Source organism: Scyliorhinus torazame, chromosome 14 (assembly GCF_047496885.1).
Source record: "Scyliorhinus torazame isolate Kashiwa2021f chromosome 14, sScyTor2.1, whole genome shotgun sequence".
Lineage (NCBI taxonomy): Eukaryota > Metazoa > Chordata > Chondrichthyes > Carcharhiniformes > Scyliorhinidae > Scyliorhinus > Scyliorhinus torazame.
Window position 1 is genome coordinate 1,051,274 of NC_092720.1, and position 17,027 is coordinate 1,068,300.

At 49.3% G+C, this 17,027-nt stretch overlaps 1 protein-coding gene across 3 annotated transcripts in view; it reads right to left on the reverse strand.

Annotated features, from left to right (window-relative positions):
• The window catches only part of LOC140389484 (myoneurin-like), a 200,534-nt gene extending 185,940 nt beyond the window's left edge, over positions 1 to 14,594 (reverse strand). For all 3 annotated transcript variants that reach the window (XM_072473619.1, XM_072473618.1, XM_072473620.1), the window contains exon 1: positions 14,541 to 14,594. The gene's annotated coding sequence lies outside the window, so the exon portion shown is untranslated. The remainder of the gene's footprint in view (positions 1 to 14,540) is intronic.
• Between the last annotated feature and the right edge of the window lie 2,433 nt (positions 14,595 to 17,027).

Sequence of the window (17,027 nt, forward strand, 5' to 3'; positions counted from 1 at the left end):
CTCTCTCTATCCCAGTCTCTCTCTATCTCTCAATCCCAGTCTCTCTCTCTCTCTATCCCAGTCTCTCTCTCTCTATCCCAGTCTCTCTCTCTCTCTATCCCAGTCTCTCTCTCTCTATCCCAGTCTCTCTCTCTCTCTATCCCAGTCTCTCTCTCTCTCTATCCCAGTCTCTCTCTCTCTCTATCCCAGTCTCTCTCTCTCTCTATCCCAGTCTCTCTCTCTCTCTATCCCAGTCTCTCTCTCTCTCTATCCCAGTCTCTCTCTCTCTCTATCCCAGTCTCTCTCTCTCTATCCCAGTCTCTCTCTCTCTCTCTATCCCAGTCTCTATCTCTCTCTATCCCAGTCTCTCTCTCTCTATCCCAGTCTCTCTCTCTCTCTATCCCAGTCTCTCTCTCTCTCTATCCCAGTCTCTCTCTCTCTTTTTCCCAGTCTCTCTCTCTCTCTATCCCAGTCTCTCTCTCTCTCTATCCCAGTCTCTATCTCTCTCTCTATCCCAGTCTCTCTCTCTCTCTATCCCAGTCTCTCTCTCTCTCTATCCCAGCCTCTCTCTCTCTATCCCAGTCTCTCTCTCTCTCTCTATCCCAGTCTCTCTCTCTCTCTCTATCCCAGTCTCTCTCTCTCTCTCTATCCCAGTCTCTCTCTCTCTCTATCCCAGTCTCTCTCTCTCTCTATCCCAGTCTCTCTCTCTCTCTATCCCAGTCTCTCTCTCTCTCTATCCCAGTCTCTCTCTCTCTATCCCAGTCTCTCTCTCTCTATCCCAGTCTCTCTCTCTCTCTATCCCAGTCTCTCTCTCTCTATCCCAGTCTCTCTCTCTATCCAGTCTCTCTCTCTATCCCATCTCTCTCTCTCTATCCCAGTCTCTCTCTCTATCCCAGTCTCTCTCTCTCTATCCCAGGTCTCTCTCTCTATCCCAGTCTCTCTCTCTATCCCAGTCTCTCTCTCTCTATCCCAGTCTCTCTCTCTATCCCAGTCTCTCTCTCTCTATCCCAGTCTCTCTCTCTCTATCCCAGTCTCTCTCTCTCTCTCAATCCAGTCTCTCTCTCTCTATCCCATTCTCTCTCTCTCTATCCCAGTCTCTCTCTCTCTATCCCAGTCTCTCTCTCTATCCCAGTCTCTCTCTCTCTATCCCAGTCTCTCTCTCTCTCTCTCTCTATCCAGTCTCTCTCTCTCTCCCAGTCTCTCTCTCTCTCCCAGTCTCTCTCTCTATCCCAGTCTCTCTCTCTATCCCAGTCTCTCTCTCTCTATCCCAGTCTCTCTCTCTCTATCCCAGTCTCTCTCTCTCTATCCCAGTCTCTCTCTCTATCCCAGTCTCTCTCTCTCTATCCCAGTCTCTCTCTCTCTCTCTATCCCAGTCTCTCTCTCTCTATCCCAGTCTCTCTCTCTCTATCCCAGTCTCTCTCTCTATCCCAGTCTCTCTCTCTCTATCCCAGTCTCTCTCTCTCTCTCTATCCCAGTCTCTCTCTCTCTCCCAGTCTCTCTCTCTATCCCAGTCTCTCTCTCTCTCCCAGTCTCTCTCTATCCCAGTCTCTCTCTCTCTATCCCAGTCTCTCTCTCTCTCTATCCCAGTCTCTCTCTCTCTATCCCAGTCTCTCTCTCTCTATCCCAGTCTCTCTCTCTCTCTCTATCCCAGTCTCTCTCTCTCTCTCTATCCCAGTCTCTCTCTCTCTCTCTATCTATCCCAGTCTCTCTCTCTCTATCCCAGTCTCTCTCTCTATCCCAGTCTCTCTCTCTCTATCCCAGTCTCTCTCTCTATCCCAGTCTCTCTCTCTCTATCCCAGTCTCTCTCTCTCTCTATCCCAGTCTCTCTCTCTATCCCAGTCTCTCTCTCTCTATCCCAGTCTCTCTCTCTATCCCAGTCTCTCTCTCTCTATCCCAGTCTCTCTCTCTCTCTATCCCAGTCTCTCTCTCTCTATCCCAGTCTCTCTCTCTCTCTATCCCAGTCTCTCTCTCTCTATCCCAGTCTCTATCTCTCTCTCTATCCCAGTCTCTCTCTCTCTCTATCCCAGTCTCTATCTCTCTCTCTATCCCAGTCTCTCTCTCTCTCTATCCCAGTCTCTCTCTCTCTCTATCCCAGCCTCTCTCTCTCTATCCCAGTCTCTCTCTCTCTCTCTCTATCCCAGTCTCTCTCTCTCTCTATCCCAGTCTCTATCTCTCTCTCTATCCCCAGTCTCTCTCTCTCTCTCTATCCCAGTCTCTCTCTCTCTATCCCAGTCTCTCTCTCTCTATCCCAGTCTCTCTCTCTCTATCCCAGTCTCTCTCTCTCTATCCCAGTCTCTCTCTCTCTATCCCAGTCTCTCTCTCTATCCCAGTCTCTCTCTCTATCCCAGTCTCTCTCTCTCTATCCCAGTCTCTCTCTCTATCCCAGTCTCTCTCTCTATCCCAGTCTCTCTCTCTATCCCAGTCTCTCTCTCTATCCCAGTCTCTCTCTCTCTATCCCAGTCTCTCTCTCTATCCCAGTCTCTCTCTCTCTATCCCAGTCTCTCTCTCTCTATCCCAGTCTCTCTCTCTCTCTCTATCCCAGTCTCTCTCTCTCTATCCCAGTCTCTCTCTCTCTATCCAGTCTCTCTCTCTATCCCAGTCTCTCTCTCTCTATCCCAGTCTCTCTCTCTCTCTATCCCAGTCTCTCTCTCTCTATCCCAGTCTCTCTCTCTCTCTATCCCAGTCTCTCTCTCTCTATCCCAGTCTCTCTCTCTCTCTATCCCAGTCTCTCTCTCTCTCTATCCCAGTCTCTCTCTCTCTATCCCAGTCTCTCTCTCTATCCCAGTCTCTCTCTCTATCCCAGTCTCTCTCTCTCTATCCCAGTCTCTCTCTCTATCCCAGTCTCTCTCTCTATCCCAGTCTCTCTCTCTATCCCAGTCTCTCTCTCTATCCCAGTCTCTCTCTCTCTATCCCAGTCTCTCTCTCTCTATCCCAGTCTCTCTCTCTCTATCCCAGTCTCTCTCTCTCTATCCCAGTCTCTCTCTCTCTCTCTATCCCAGTCTCTCTCTCTCTATCCCAGTCTCTCTCTCTCTATCCCAGTCTCTCTCTCTATCCCAGTCTCTCTCTCTCTCTATCCCAGTCTCTCTCTCTCTATCCCAGTCTCTCTCTCTCTCTATCCCAGTCTCTCTCTCTCTCTATCCCATTCTCTCTCTCTATCCCAGTCTCTCTCTCTATCCCAGTCTCTCTCTCTCTCTATCACAGTCTCTCTCTCTCTCTCTCTATCCCAGTCTCTCTCTCTCTATCCCAGTCTCTCTCTCTCTCTATCCCAGTCTCTCTCTCTCTCTATCCCAGTCTCTCTCTCTCTCTATCCCAGTCTCTCTCTCTCTCTATCCCAGTCTCTCTCTCTCTCTATCCCAGTCTCTCTCTCTCTCTATCCCAGTCTCTCTCTCTCTCTATCCCAGTCTCTCTCTCTCTCTCTCTATCCCAGTCTCTCTCTCTCTATCCCAGTCTCTCTCTCTCTATCCCAGTCTCTCTCTCTCTATCCCAGTCTCTCTCTCTCTATCCCAGTCTCTCTCTCTCTCTATCCCAGTCTCTCTCTCTCTATCCCAGTCTCTCTCTCTCTATCCCAGTCTCTCTCTCTCTATCCCAGTCTCTCTCTCTCTATCCCAGTCTCTCTCTCTTCTATCCCAGTCTCTCTCTCTCTATCCCAGTCTCTCTCTCTCTATCCCAGTCTCTCTCTCTCTCTATCCCAGTCTCTCTCTCTCTCTATCCCAGTCTCTCTCTCTCTCTATCCCAGTCTCTCTCTCTCTCTATCCCAGTCTCTCTCTCTCTCTATCCCAGTCTCTCTCTCTCTCTCTATCACAGTCTCTCTCTATCCCAGTCTCTCTCTCTCTATCCCAGTCTCTCTCTCTCTCTATCCCAGTCTCTCTCTCTCTATCCCAGTCTCTCTCTCTCTCTATCCAGTCTCTCTCTCTCTATCCCAGTCTCTCTCTCTCTCTCTCTATCCCAGTCTCTCTCTCTCTCTATCCCAGTCTCTCTCTCCCTATCCCAGTCTCTCTCTCTCTCTATCCCAGTCTCTCTCTCTCTCTATCCCAGTCTCTCTCTCTCTATCCCAGTCTCTCTCTCTTTCTATCCCAGTCTCTCTCTCTCTATCCCAGTCTCTCTCTCTCTATCCCAGTCTCTCTCTCTCTCTATCCCAGTCTCTCTCTCTCTCTATCCCAGTCTCTCTCTCTCTCTATCCCAGTCTCTCTCTCTCTCTATCCCAGTCTCCTCTCTCTCTCTCTCTATCACAGTCTCTCTCTATCCCAGTCTCTCTCTCTCTATCCCAGTCTCTCTCTCTCTCCCTATCCCAGTCTCTCTCTCTCTCTATCCCAGTCTCTCTCTCTCTCTATCCCCAGTCTCTCTCTCTCTCTATCCCAGTCTCTCTCTCTCTCTATCCCAGTCTCTCTCTCTCTATCCCAGTCTCTCTCTCTCTATCCCAGTCTCTCTCTCTCTCTATCCCAGTCTCTCTCTCTCTCTCTATCCAGTCTCTCTCTCTCTCTATCCCAGTCTCTCTCTCTCTCTATCCCAGTCTCTCTCTCTCTCTATCCCAGTCTCTCTCTCTCTCTATCCCAGTCTCTCTCTCTCTCTATCCCCAGTCTCTCTCTCTCTCTATCCCAGTCTCTCTCTCTCTCTATCCCAGTCTCTCTCTCTCTCTATCCCAGTCTCTCTCTCTCTCTATCCCAGTCTCTCTCTCTCTCTATCCCAGTCTCTCTCTCTCTCTCTCTATCCCAGTCTCTCTCTCCCATCCCAGTCTCTCTCTCTCTATCCCAGTCTCTCTCTCTCTCTATCCCAGTCTCTCTCTCTCTCTATCCCAGTCTCTCTCTCTCTCTATCCCAGTCTCTCTCTCTCTATCCCAGTCTCTCTCTCTCTCTATCCCAGTCTCTCTCTCTCTCTATCCCAGTCTCTCTCTCTCTCTATCCCAGTCTCTCTCTCTCTCTATCCCAGTCTCTCTCTCTCTCTATCCCAGTCTCTCTCTCTCTCTCTCTATCCCAGTCTCTCTCTCCCAATCCCAGTCTCTCTCTCTCTCTATCCCAGTCTCTCTCTCTCTCTATCCCAGTCTCTCTCTCTCTCTATCCCAGTCTCTCTCTCTCTCTATCCCAGTCTCTCTCTCTCTATCCCAGTCTCTCTCTCTCTCTCGCTATCCCAGTCTCTCTCTCTCTCTAGCCCAGTCTCTCTCTCTCTATCCCAGTCTCTCTCTCTCTCCTATCCCAGTCTCTCTCTCTCTCTATCCCAGTCTCTCTCTCTCTCTCTATCCCAGTCTCTCTCTCTCTCTATCCCAGTCTCTCTCTCTCTATCCTTTTCTCTCTCTCTATCCCAGTCTCTCTCTCTCTCTATCCCAGTCTCTCTCTCTCTCTATCCCAGTCTCTCTCTCTCTATCCTTTTCTCTCTCTCTATCCCAGTCTCTCTCTCTCTCTATCCCAGTCTCTCTCTCTCTCTATCCCAGTCTCTCTCTCTCTATCCCAGTCTCTCTCTCTCTATCCCAGTCTCTCTCTCTCTCTATCCCAGTCTCTCTCTCTCTATCCTTTTCTCTCTCTCTATCCCAGTCTCTCTTTCTCTCTATCCCCAGTCTCTCTCTTCTCTATCCCAGTCTCTCTCTCTCTCTCTATCCCAGTCTCTCTCTCTCTCTATCCCAGTCTCTCTCTCTCTCTATCCCAGTCTCTCTCTCTCTCTATCCCAGTCTCTCTCTCTCTCTATCCCAGTCTCTCTCTCTCTCTATCCCAGTCTCTCTCTCTCTATCCCAGTCTCTCTCTCTCTCTCTCTATCCCAGTCTCTCTCTCTCTCTGTCCCAGTCTCTCTCTCTCTCTCTATCCCAGTCTCTCTCTCTCTATCCCAGTCTCTCTCTCTCTCTATCCCAGTCTCTCTCTCTCTATCCCAGTCTCTCTCTCTCTCTCTCTATCCCAGTCTCTCTCTCTCTCTATCCCAGTCTCTCTCTCTCTCTATCCCAGTCTCTCTCTCTCTCTATCCCAGTCTCTCTCTCTCTATCCAGTCTCTCTCTCTCTCTCTCTATCCCAGTCTCTCTCTCTCTCTATCCCAGTCTCTCTCTCTCTCTATCCCAGTCTCTCTCTCTCTATCCCAGTCTCTCTCTCTCTCTATCCCAGTCTCTCTCTCTCTATCCCAGTCTCTCTCTCTCTCTCTCTATCCCAGTCTCTCTCTCTCTCTATCCCAGTCTCTCTCTCTCTCTATCCCAGTCTCTCTCTCTCTCTATCCCAGTCTCTCTCTCTCTCTATCCCAGTCTCTCTCTCTCTCTATCCCAGTCTCTCTCTCTCTCTATCCCAGTCTCTCTCTCTCTCATCCCAGTCTCTCTCTCTCTCTATCCCAGTCTCTCTCTCTCTCTATCCCAGTCTCTCTCTCTCTCCTATCCCAGTCTCTCTCTCTCTCTATCCCAGTCTCTCTCTCTCTATCCCAGTCTCTCTCTCTCTATCCCAGTCCTCTCTCTCTCTCTATCCCAGTCTCTCTCTCTCTCCCTCCCAGTCTCTCTCTCTCTCTCTCTATCCCAGTCTCTCTCTCTATCCCAGTCTCTCTCTCTCTATCCCAGTCTCTCTCTCTCTACCCCAGTCTCTCTCTCTCTATCCCAGTCTCTCTCTCTCTCTATCCCAGTCTCTCTCTGTCTCTATCCCAGTCTCTCTCTCTCTCTATCCCAGTCTCTCTCTCTCTCTATCCCAGTCTCTCTCTCTCTATCCCAGTCTCTCTCTCTCTCTCTCTATCCCAGTCTCTCTCTCTCTATCCCAGTCTCTCTCTCTCTATCCCAGTCTCTCTCTCTCTCTCTATCCCAGTCTCTCTCTCTCTCTCTATCCCAGTCTCTCTCTCTCTCTATCCCAGTCTCTCTCTCTCTCTCTCTATCCCAGTCTCTCTCTCTCTATCCCAGTCTCTCTCTCTCTATCCCAGTCTCTCTCTCTCTCTCTCTATCCAGTCTCTCTCTCTCTATCCCAGTCTCTCTCTCTCTCTCTCTATCCCAGTCTCTCTCTCTCTATCCCAGTCTCTCTCTCTCTATCCCAGTCTCTCTCTCTCTATCCCAGTCTCTCTCTCTCTATCCCAGTCTCTCTCTCTCTCTCTATCCCAGTCTCTCTCTCTCTATCCCAGTCTCTCTCTCTCTCTATCCCAGTCTCTCTCTCTCTCTCTATCCCAGTCTCTCCTCTCTCTCTATCCCAGTCTCTCTCTCTCTCTCTATCCCAGTCTCTCTCTCTCTCTCTCTATCCCAGTCTCTCTCTCTCTCTATCCCAGTCTCTCTCTCTCTCTATCCCAGTCTCTCTCTCTCTCTATCCCAGTCTCTCTCTCTCCCTATCCCAGTCTCTCTCTCTCTCTATCCCAGTCTCTCTCTCTCTATCCCAGTCTCTCACACTCTCTCTATCCCAGTCTCTCTCTCTCTCTATCCGTCTCTCTCTCTCTCTATCCCAGTCTCTCTCTCTCTCTATCCCAGTCTCTCTCTCTCTCTCTATCCCAGTCTCTCTCTCTCTCTATCCCAGTCTCTCTCTCTCTCTCTATCCAGTCTCTCTATCCCAGTCTCTCTCTCTCTCTATCCCAGTCTCTCTCTCTCTCTCTATCCCAGTCTCTCTCTCTCTCTATCCCAGTCTCTCACACTCTCTCTATCCCAGTCTCTCCTCTCTCTCTATCCCAGTCTCTCTCTCTCTCTATCCGTCTCTCTCTCTCTCTCTCTCTATCCCAGTCTCTCTATCCCAGTCTCTCTCTCTCTCTATCCGTCTCTCTCTCTCTCTCTCTATCCCAGTCTCTCTCTCTCTCTATCCCAGTCTCTCTCTCTCTCTATCCCAGTCTCTCTCTCTCTCTATCCCAGTCTCTCTCTCTCTCTATCCCAGTCTCTCTCTCTCTATCCGTCTCTCTCTCTCTCTATCTCCAGTCTCTCTCTCTCTCTATCCCAGTCTCTCTCTCTCTATCCGTCTCTCTCTCTCTCTCTCTCTATCCCAGTCTCTCTCTCTCTCTATCCCAGTCTATCTCTCTCTATCCCAGTCTCTCTCTCTCTCTCTATCCCAGTCTCTCTCTCTCTCTATCCCAGTCTCTCTCTCTCTCTCTATCCCAGTCTCTCTCTCTCTCTATTCCCAGTCTCTCTCTCTCTCTATCCCAGTCTCTCTATCCCAGTCTCTCTCTCTCTCTATCCGTCTCTCTCTCTCTCTCTCTCTATCCCAGTCTCTCTCTCTCTCTATCCCAGTCTCTCTCTCTCTCTATCCCAGTCTCTCTCTCTCTATCCGTCTCTCTCTCTCTCTCTCTCTATCCCAGTCTCTCTCTCTCTCTATCCCAGTCTATCTCTCTCTATCCCAGTCTCTCTCTCTCTCTCTATCCCAGTCTCTCTCTCTCTCTATCCCAGTCTCTCTCTCTCTCTCTATCCCAGTCTCTCTCTCTCTCTATCCAGTCTCTCTCTCTCTCTCTATCCGTCTCTCTCTCTCCCTATCCCAGTCTCTCTCTCCCTATCCCAGTCTCTCTCTCTCTCTATCCCAGTCTCTCTCTCTCTCTATCCCAGTCTCTCTCTCTCTCTATCCCAGTCTCTCTCTCTCTCTATCCCAGTCTCTCTCTCTCTATCCGTCTCTCTCTCTCTCTCTCTCTATCCCAGTCTCTCTCTCTCTCTATCCCAGTCTCTCTCTCTCTCTATCCCAGTCTCTCTCTCTCTCTATCCCAGTCTCTCTCTCTCTCTATCCCAGTCTCTCTCTCTCTCTATCCCAGTCTCTCTCTCTCTCTCTATCCGTCTCTCTCTCTCCCTATCCCAGTCTCTCTCTCTCTATCCCAGTCTCTCTCTCTCTCTATCCCAGTCTCTCTCTCTCTCTATCCCAGTCTCTCTATCCAGTCTCTCTCTCTCTCTATCCGTCTCTCTCTCTCTCTCTCTCTTATCCAGTCTCTCTCTCTCTCTCTATCCCAGTCTCTCTCTCTCTCTATCCAGTCTCTCTCTCTCTATCCGTCTCTCTCTCTCTCTCTCTCTATCCCAGTCTCTCTCTCTCTCTATCCCAGTCTATCTCTCTCTATCCCAGTCTCTCTCTCTCTCTATCCCAGTCTCTCTCTCTCTCTATCCCAGTCTCTCTCTCTCTCTCTATCCCAGTCTCTCTCTCTCTCTATCCCAGTCTCTCTCTCTCTCTCTATCCGTCTCTCTCTCTCCCTATCCCAGTCTCTCTCTCCCTATCCCAGTCTCTCTCTCTCTCTCTATCCCAGTCTCTCCTCTCTCTCTATCCCAGTCTCTCTCTCTCTCTATCCCAGTCTCTCTCTCTCTCTATCCCAGTCTCTCTCTCTCTCTATCCCAGTCTCTCTCTCTCTATCCGTCTCTCTCTCTCTCTCTCTCTATCCCAGTCTCTCTCTCTCTCTATCCAGTCTCTCTCTCTCTCTATCCCAGTCTCTCTCTCTCTCTATCCCAGTCTCTCTCTCCCTATCCCAGTCTCTCTCTCTCTCTATCCCAGTCTCTCTCTCTCTCTATCCCAGTCTCTCTCTCTCTCTATCCCAGTCTCCTCTCTCTCTCTATCCCAGTCTCTCTCTCTCTCTATCCCAGTCTCTCTCTCTCTCTCTATCCGTCTCTCTCTCTCCCTATCCCAGTCTCTCTCTCCCTATCCCAGTCTCTCTCTCTCTCTATCCCAGTCTCTCTCTCTCTCTCTATCCGTCTCTCTCTCTCTCTCTCTCTATCCCAGTCTCTCTCTCTCTCTATTCCCAGTCTCTCTCTCTCTCTATCCCAGTCTCTCTCTCTCTCTATCCCAGTCTCTCTCTCCCTATCCCAGTCTCTCTCTCTCTCTATCCCAGTCTCTCTCTCTCTCTATCCCAGTCTCTCTCTCTCTCTATCCCAGTCTCTCCTCTCTCTCTATCCCAGTCTCTCTCTCTCTCTATCCCAGTCTCTCTCTCTCTCTCTATCCGTCTCTCTCTCTCCCTATCCCAGTCTCTCTCTCCCTATCCCAGTCTCTCTCTCTCTCTATCCCAGTCTCTCTCTCTCTCTATCCCAGTCTCTCTCTCTCTCTCTATCCGTCTCTCTCTCTCCCTATCCCAGTCTCTCTCTCCCTATCCCAGTCTCTCTCTCTCTCTATCCCAGTCTCTCTCTCTCTCTATCCCAGTCTATCTCTCTCTCTCTATCCCAGTCTCTCTCTCTCTCTATCCCAGTCTCTCTCTCTCTCTCTATCCCAGTCTCTCTCTCTCTCTCTATCCCAGTCTCTCTCTCTCTCTATCCCAGTCTCTCTCTCTCTCTCTATCCGTCTCTCTCTCTCCCTATCCCAGTCTCTCTCTCCCTATCCCAGTCTCTCTCTCTCTCTATCCCAGTCTCTCTCTCTCTCTATCCCAGTCTATCTCTCTCTCTCTATCCCAGTCTCTCTCTCTCTATCCCAGTCTCTCTCTCTCTATCCCAGTCTCTCTCTCTATCCCAGTCTCTCTCTCTCTCTATCCCAGTCTCTCTCTCTCTCTATCCCAGTCTCTCTCTCTCTCTATCCCAGTCTCTCTCTCTCTATCCCAGTCTCTGTCTCTCTCTATCCCAGTCTCTCTCTCTCTCTATCCCAGTCTATCTCTCTCTCTCTATCCCAGTCTCTCTCTCTCTATCCCAGTCTCTCTCTCTCTATCCCAGTCTCTCTCTCTATCCCAGTCTCTCTCTCTCTATCCCAGTCTCTCTCTCTCTCTATCCCCAGTCTCTCTCTCTCTCTATCCCAGTCTCTCTCTCTCTCTATCCCAGTCTCTCTCTCTCTATCCAGTCTCTCTCTCTCTCTATCCCAGTCTCTCTCTCTCTCTATCCCAGTCTCTCTCTCTCTCTCTATCCCAGTCTCTCTCTCTCTCTATCCCAGTCTCTCTCTCTCTATCCCAGTCTCTCTCTCTCTCTATCCCAGTCTCTCTCTCTCTCTATCCCAGTCTCTCTCTCTCTCTCTATCCGTCTCTCTCTCTCCCTATCCCAGTCTCTCTCTCCCTATCCCAGTCTCTCTCTCTCTCTATCCCAGTCTCTCTCTCTCTCTATCCCAGTCTATCTCTCTCTCTCTATCCCAGTCTCTCTCTCTCTCTATCCCAGTCTCTCTCTCTCTCTCTATCCCAGTCTCTCTCTCTCTCTCTATCCCAGTCTCTCTCTCTCTCTATCCCAGTCTCTCTCTCTCTCTCTATCCGTCTCTCTCTCTCCCTATCCCAGTCTCTCTCTCCCTATCCCAGTCTCTCTCTCTCTCTATCCCAGTCTCTCTCTCTCTCTCTCTATCCCAGTCTATCTCTCTCTCTCTATCCCAGTCTCTCTCTCTCTATCCCAGTCTCTCTCTCTCTATCCCAGTCTCTCTCTCTATCCCAGTCTCTCTCTCTCTCTATCCCAGTCTCTCTCTCTCTCTATCCCAGTCTCTCTCTCTCTCTATCCCAGTCTCTCTCTCTCTCTATCCCAGTCTCTCTCTCTCTCTATCCCAGTCTATCTCTCTCTCTCTATCCCAGTCTCTCTCTCTCTCTATCCCAGTCTCTCTCTCTCTATCCCAGTCTCTCTCTCTCTATCCCAGTCTCTCTCTCTCTCTATCCCAGTCTCTCTCTCTCTATCCCAGTCTCTCTCTCTCTCTATCCCAGTCTCTCTCTCTCTCTCTATCCCAGTCTCTCTCTCTCTCTATCCCAGTCGCTCTCTCTCTATCCCAGTCTCTCTATCTCTCTATCCCAGTCTCTCTCTCTCTATCCCAGTCGCTCTCTCTCTATCCCAGTCTCTCTCTCTCTATCCCAGTCTCTCTTCTCTCTATCCCAGTCTCTCTCTCTCTCTATCCCAGTCTCTCTCTCTCTCTCTATCCCAGTCTCTCTCTCTCTATCCCAGTCTCTCTCTCTCTCTATCCCAGTCTCTCTCTCTCTCTATCCCAGTCTCTCTCTCTCTCTATCCCAGTCTCTCTCTCTCTCTATCCCAGTCTCTCTCTCTCTCTATCCCAGTCTATCTCTCTCTCTCTATCCCAGTCTCTCTCTCTCTATCCCAGTCTCTCTCTCTCTATCCCAGTCTCTCTCTCTCTATCCCAGTCTCTCTCTCTCTCTATCCCAGTCTCTCTCTCTCTATCCCAGTCTCTCTCTCTCTCTATCCCAGTCTCTCTCTCTCTCTCTATCCCAGTCTCTCTCTCTCTCTATCCCAGTCGCTCTCTCTCTATCCCAGTCGCTCTCTCTCTATCCCAGTCTCTCTCTCTCTCTATCCCAGTCTCTCTCTCTCTATCCCAGTCTCTCTCTCTCTATCCCAGTCTCTCTCTCTCTATCCCAGTCTCTCTCTCTCTCTATCCCAGTCTCTCTCTCTCTATCCCAGTCTCTCTCTCTCTCTATCCCAGTCTCTCTCTCTCTCTCTATCCCAGTCTCTCTCTCTCTCTATCCCAGTTTCTCTCTCTCTCTATCCCAGTCTCTCTCTCTCTCTATCCCAGTCTCTCTCTCTCCTATCCCAGTCTCTCTCTCTCTCTCTCTATCCCAGTCTCTCTCTCTCTATCCCAGTCTCTCTCTCTCTATCCCAATCTCACTCTCTCTATCCCAATCTCTCTCTCTCTATCCCAGTCTCTCTCTCTCTCTATCCCAGTCTCTCTCTCTATCCCAGTCTCTCTCTATCCCAGTCTCTCTCTCTCTCTATCCCAGTCTCTCTCTCTCTATCCCAGTCTCTCTATCTCTCTATCCCAGTCTCTCTCTCTCTATCCCAGTCTCTCTATCTCTCTATCCCAGTCTCTCTCTCTCTCTATCCCAGTCTCTCTCTCTCTCTCTATCCCAGTCTCTCTCTCTCTATCCCAGTGTCTCTCTCTCTCTCTATCCCAGTCTCTCTCTCTCTATCCCAGTCTCTCTCTCGCTATCCCAGTCTCTCTCTCTCTATCCCAGTCTCTCTCTCTCTCTATCCCAGTCTCTCTCTATCTCTCTATCCCAGTCTCTCTCTCTCTCTATCCCAGTCTCTCTCTATCTCTCTATCCCAGTCTCTCTCTCTCTCTATCCCAGTCTCTATCTCTCTATCCCAGTCTCTCTCTCTCTATCCCAGTCTCTCTATCTCTCTATCCCAGTCTCTCTCTCTCTCTATCCCAGTCTCTCTCTCTCTCTCTATCCCAGTCTCTCTCTCTCTCTATCCCAGTCTCTCTCTCTCTCTATCCCAGTCTCTCTCTCTCTATCCCAGTCTCTCTCTCGCTATCCCAGTCTCTCTCTCTCTATCCCAGTCTCTCTCTCTCTCTATCCCAGTCTCTCTCTATCTCTCTATCCCAGTCTCTCTCTCTCTCTATCCCAGTCTCTCTCTATCTCTCTATCCCAGTCTCTCTCTCTCTCTATCCCAGTCTCTCTCTCTCTATCCCAGTCTCTCTCTCTCTATCCCAGTCTCTCTCTCTCTCTATCCCAGTCTCTCTCTCTCTCTCTATCCCAGTCTCTCTCTCTCTCTATCCCAGTCTCTCTCTCTCTCTATCCCAGTCTCTCTCTCTCTCTCTATCCCAGTCTCTCTCTCTCTCTATCCCAGTCTCTCTCTCTCTCTATCCCAGTCTCTCTCTCTCTATCCCAGTCTCTCTCTCTCTATCCCAGTCTCTCTCTCTCTCTATCCCAGTCTCTCTCTCTCTCTCTATCCCAGTCTCTCTCTCTCTCTCTATCCCAGTCTCTCTCTCTCTATCCCAGTCTCTCTCTCTCTCTATCCCAGTCTCTCTCTCTCTCTCTATCCCAGTCTCTCTCTCTCTCTATCCCAGTCTCTCTCTCTCTCTATCCCAGTCTCTCTCTCTCTATCCCAGTCTCTCTCTCTCTATCCCAGTCTCTCTCTCTCTATCCCAGTCTCTCTCTCTCTATCCCAGTCTCTCTCTCTCTCTATCCCAGTCTCTCTCTCTCTATCCCAGTCTCTCTCTCTCTTCTATCCCAGTCTCTCTCTCTCTATCCCAGTCTCTCTCTGTCTCTATCCCAGTCTCTCTCTCTCTCTATCCCAGTCTCTCTATCTCTCTATCCCAGTCTCTCTCTCTCTCTATCCCAGTCTCTCTCTATCTCTCTATCCCAGTCTCTCTCTCTCTCTATCCCAGTCTCTCTCTCTCTCTCTATCCCAGTCTCTCTCTCTCTATCCCAGTCTCTCTCTCTCTCTATCCCAGTCTCTCTCTCCCTCTATCCCAGTCTCTATCTCTCTATCCCAGTCTCTCTCTCTCTCTCTATCCCAGTCTCTCTCTCTCTCTCTATCCCAGTCTCTCTCTCTCTCTATCCCAGTCTCTCTCTCTCTATCCCAGTCTCTCTCTCTCTATCCCAGTCTCTCTCTCTCTATCCCAGTCTCTCTCTCTCTATCCCAGTCTCTCTCTCTCTCTATCCCAGTCTCTCTCTCTCTCTATCCCAGTCTCTCTCTCTCTATCCCAGTCTCTCTCTCTCTCTCTATCCCAGTCTCTCTCTCTCTCTCTATCCCAGTCTCTCTCTCTCTCTATCCCAGTCTCTCTCTCTCTCTATCCCAGTCTCTCTCTCTCTATCCCAGTCTCTCTCTCTATCCCAGTCTCTCTCTCTCTATCCCAGTCTCTCTCTCTCTCTATCCCAGTCTCTCTCTCTCTCTATCCCAGTCTCTCTCTATCTCTCTATCCCAGTCTCTCTCTCTCTCTCTATCCCAGTCTCTCTCTCTCTCTCTATCCCAGTCTCTCTCTCTCTCTATCCCAGTCTCTCTCTCCCTCTATCCCAGTCTCTCTCTCTCTCTCCCAGTCTCTCTCACTTTCTCTCTATCCGGTTACCGGTTGTTTTCCGTTTTTTTCCGCGCCGCCATCGCGATGACGTCACTTCCGCCCAGTCACACTTCCGGGTCATGACCCCGAGGGGCGGGCCCTTCCAACCAGCTTGACTCGTGTCACCCGCGGATGAGCGCTCTCGCGCCGACTGGTTAACCTGGTTAGTGTGGTTAACCTGGTTAGTGTGGTTAACCTGGTTAATCCTGTGGTCACTCACTGGTCAATCCCGGCCCCGGGGTCACTGTCCGGGGTCACTGTCCGGGTGGAGCCGGGCGCCCGGGTTCGATCCCGGCCCCGGGGTCACTGTCCGGGGTCACTGTCCGGGTGGGGCCGGGCGCCCGGGTTCGATCCCGGCCCCGGGTCACTGTCCGGGTGGGGTTTGCACATTCTCCCCGTGTCTGCGAGGGTCTCCCCCACAACACAGAGATATTCAGGGCAGGTGGGTTGGCTAAACTGTCCCTGGTTACGGGCGAGGCGTTTTCACAACCCAAAATGTATCATGGAGCTCAACCAACCTCCCCCTCTAATGTATTTGTTGCTTTTCCGAGCACACGGCTTGTTCCCTAGGTGTGGGATTACAATTATGGACATGTGGGTTTTTAAACACAAAACACTGTTTATTCCATGAACTCAACTTTACATCTTAAATAAATATTGATGTTAGGGGCAACACCCCTTCAAAGATAACTCCGAAAATATTGCAACAGTAAATAATTCCTCAATGTTCCTTCAAACTTCCAAGAGACTTAACACCTTTAAACAAAATCACTCTTATGAGCTTAAATCACCCAAATGATCCAGAGATAGTCTTTCATGGCAGAGATCACAGCAAATCCAGCTCACTGCAAAACAGACACTCCCCAAGCTCTTTTCCTCCAAACTGCAACTAAAAACTGCAAAATGGCTAATGAAATGAAATGAAAATCGCTTATTGTCACGAGTAGACTTCAATGAAGTTACTGTGAAAAGCCCCTAGTCACCACATTCCGGCGCCTGTTCGGGGAGGCTGGTACGGGAATCTAAAGCCCAGCTGCACCCACACTCTGACATCACTGCATTTTCTTAAAGGTACATTGCGTAAACATCCATTTCTTAAAGGCACTCTCACATGACACCTCCCCCCAAGAAAAAAAAATAAACCATCAACTGCAAGATGGTTTCATTTTTGCACCATAAAACACACGCAAACAGGTATAATAATATGGTCCATTTTTCTTTGCTCTTCTTCCTCCAACCGAAATCCTTCTCGATTGACAGTCTCTTTGAACAAAGTCTGCACGATCCATCCATTCCTCTACTCCTCAGCATTTCTCTTCAGAATCAGATAATTCCACTGAAATTTTTTACGTTTCTTCAGCAATTCCATCAGTGGAGTAATCACGCCACAAATGTTCGATCAAATTCATTAATGCTAGGAGATCACATTATTTTCCTTCGTCTTGAGGGTATCGGATACTCCGCAAGGAAGATGATTCAGGCCCACTTTTCATCCGCCTGCATATGTACAGGTCTCCATTTTCTCATCAAGACATCATTTTTACCATAATAACACTCTGGTATACTCTCAGATTCCTCTTCCGTATATGCTTTCTCATATATCTGTTTTATTGCTACATCTTTCTGCTGTAACTCCGCCAATTTTCCTGAACTATAAATATCTGCCTCATCCTCCACCTGTTCTTGTTCTTTTTTAACTATCTGATCAAAAATCGTTTCCGATAATTGCACTTCAACTTCATCTTCTCTCTTTGATTTCTCCTCTTATCTTAACCTGTGACTTTGTTACGACACAATCCGGAAAAATCTCAGGATATTCGTCCTTCAACCCTTCAGTTGTCTGATTTTCCACTGGCTTATCAACCACAGTAGGCATCACTCCTATAGCGATCCAGCTATATCATTACCCAAGATAAACTGTATTCCTGGACAAGATAGTTTATCTATTACTCCTACTACCAATTCACCACTCTTCACTCGACTTTCCAACTTTACCTTGTTGCTAACTTTTGGTTGGCTCTTAAATTGAAATTTGCTCTGTTTGTTTAACCTTTGCTCTCGAGTCGCCAGGTATCTTTATGATACCGCCACGAGGTTCAAGTTCAAGTAATGATCAATAACTCAAAACACCAATTAGTAAGATTCAAATCAAAACACATTTATTATACACAGTCAATCGCTACTCATGCATAAATTCTACTCAATAAACTATCTCCATAACTAACAGGCCTATACTTAGCTTTGGACTTGCCCACCAGTTCAGCGGAACAAATGGGCTCTCATTCAGGTCCTGAGTCTACGGGATTCAAAAGCTGGTATGGACTGGTAGCTAGGAGCGCCTATCTCGGAGCGAGCATTGACTTGAGACTTATTTGCTTGGAGGCAGCTTGGGCAGTTCACTCTCAAGGGTTGATTCGCTGCTGAGTGACCCTGCCAAGAAGGACGATTTGAACTTGGGGGCTTTACTTTATAGTCCCCAGGGGCTTCCCGCCCTTC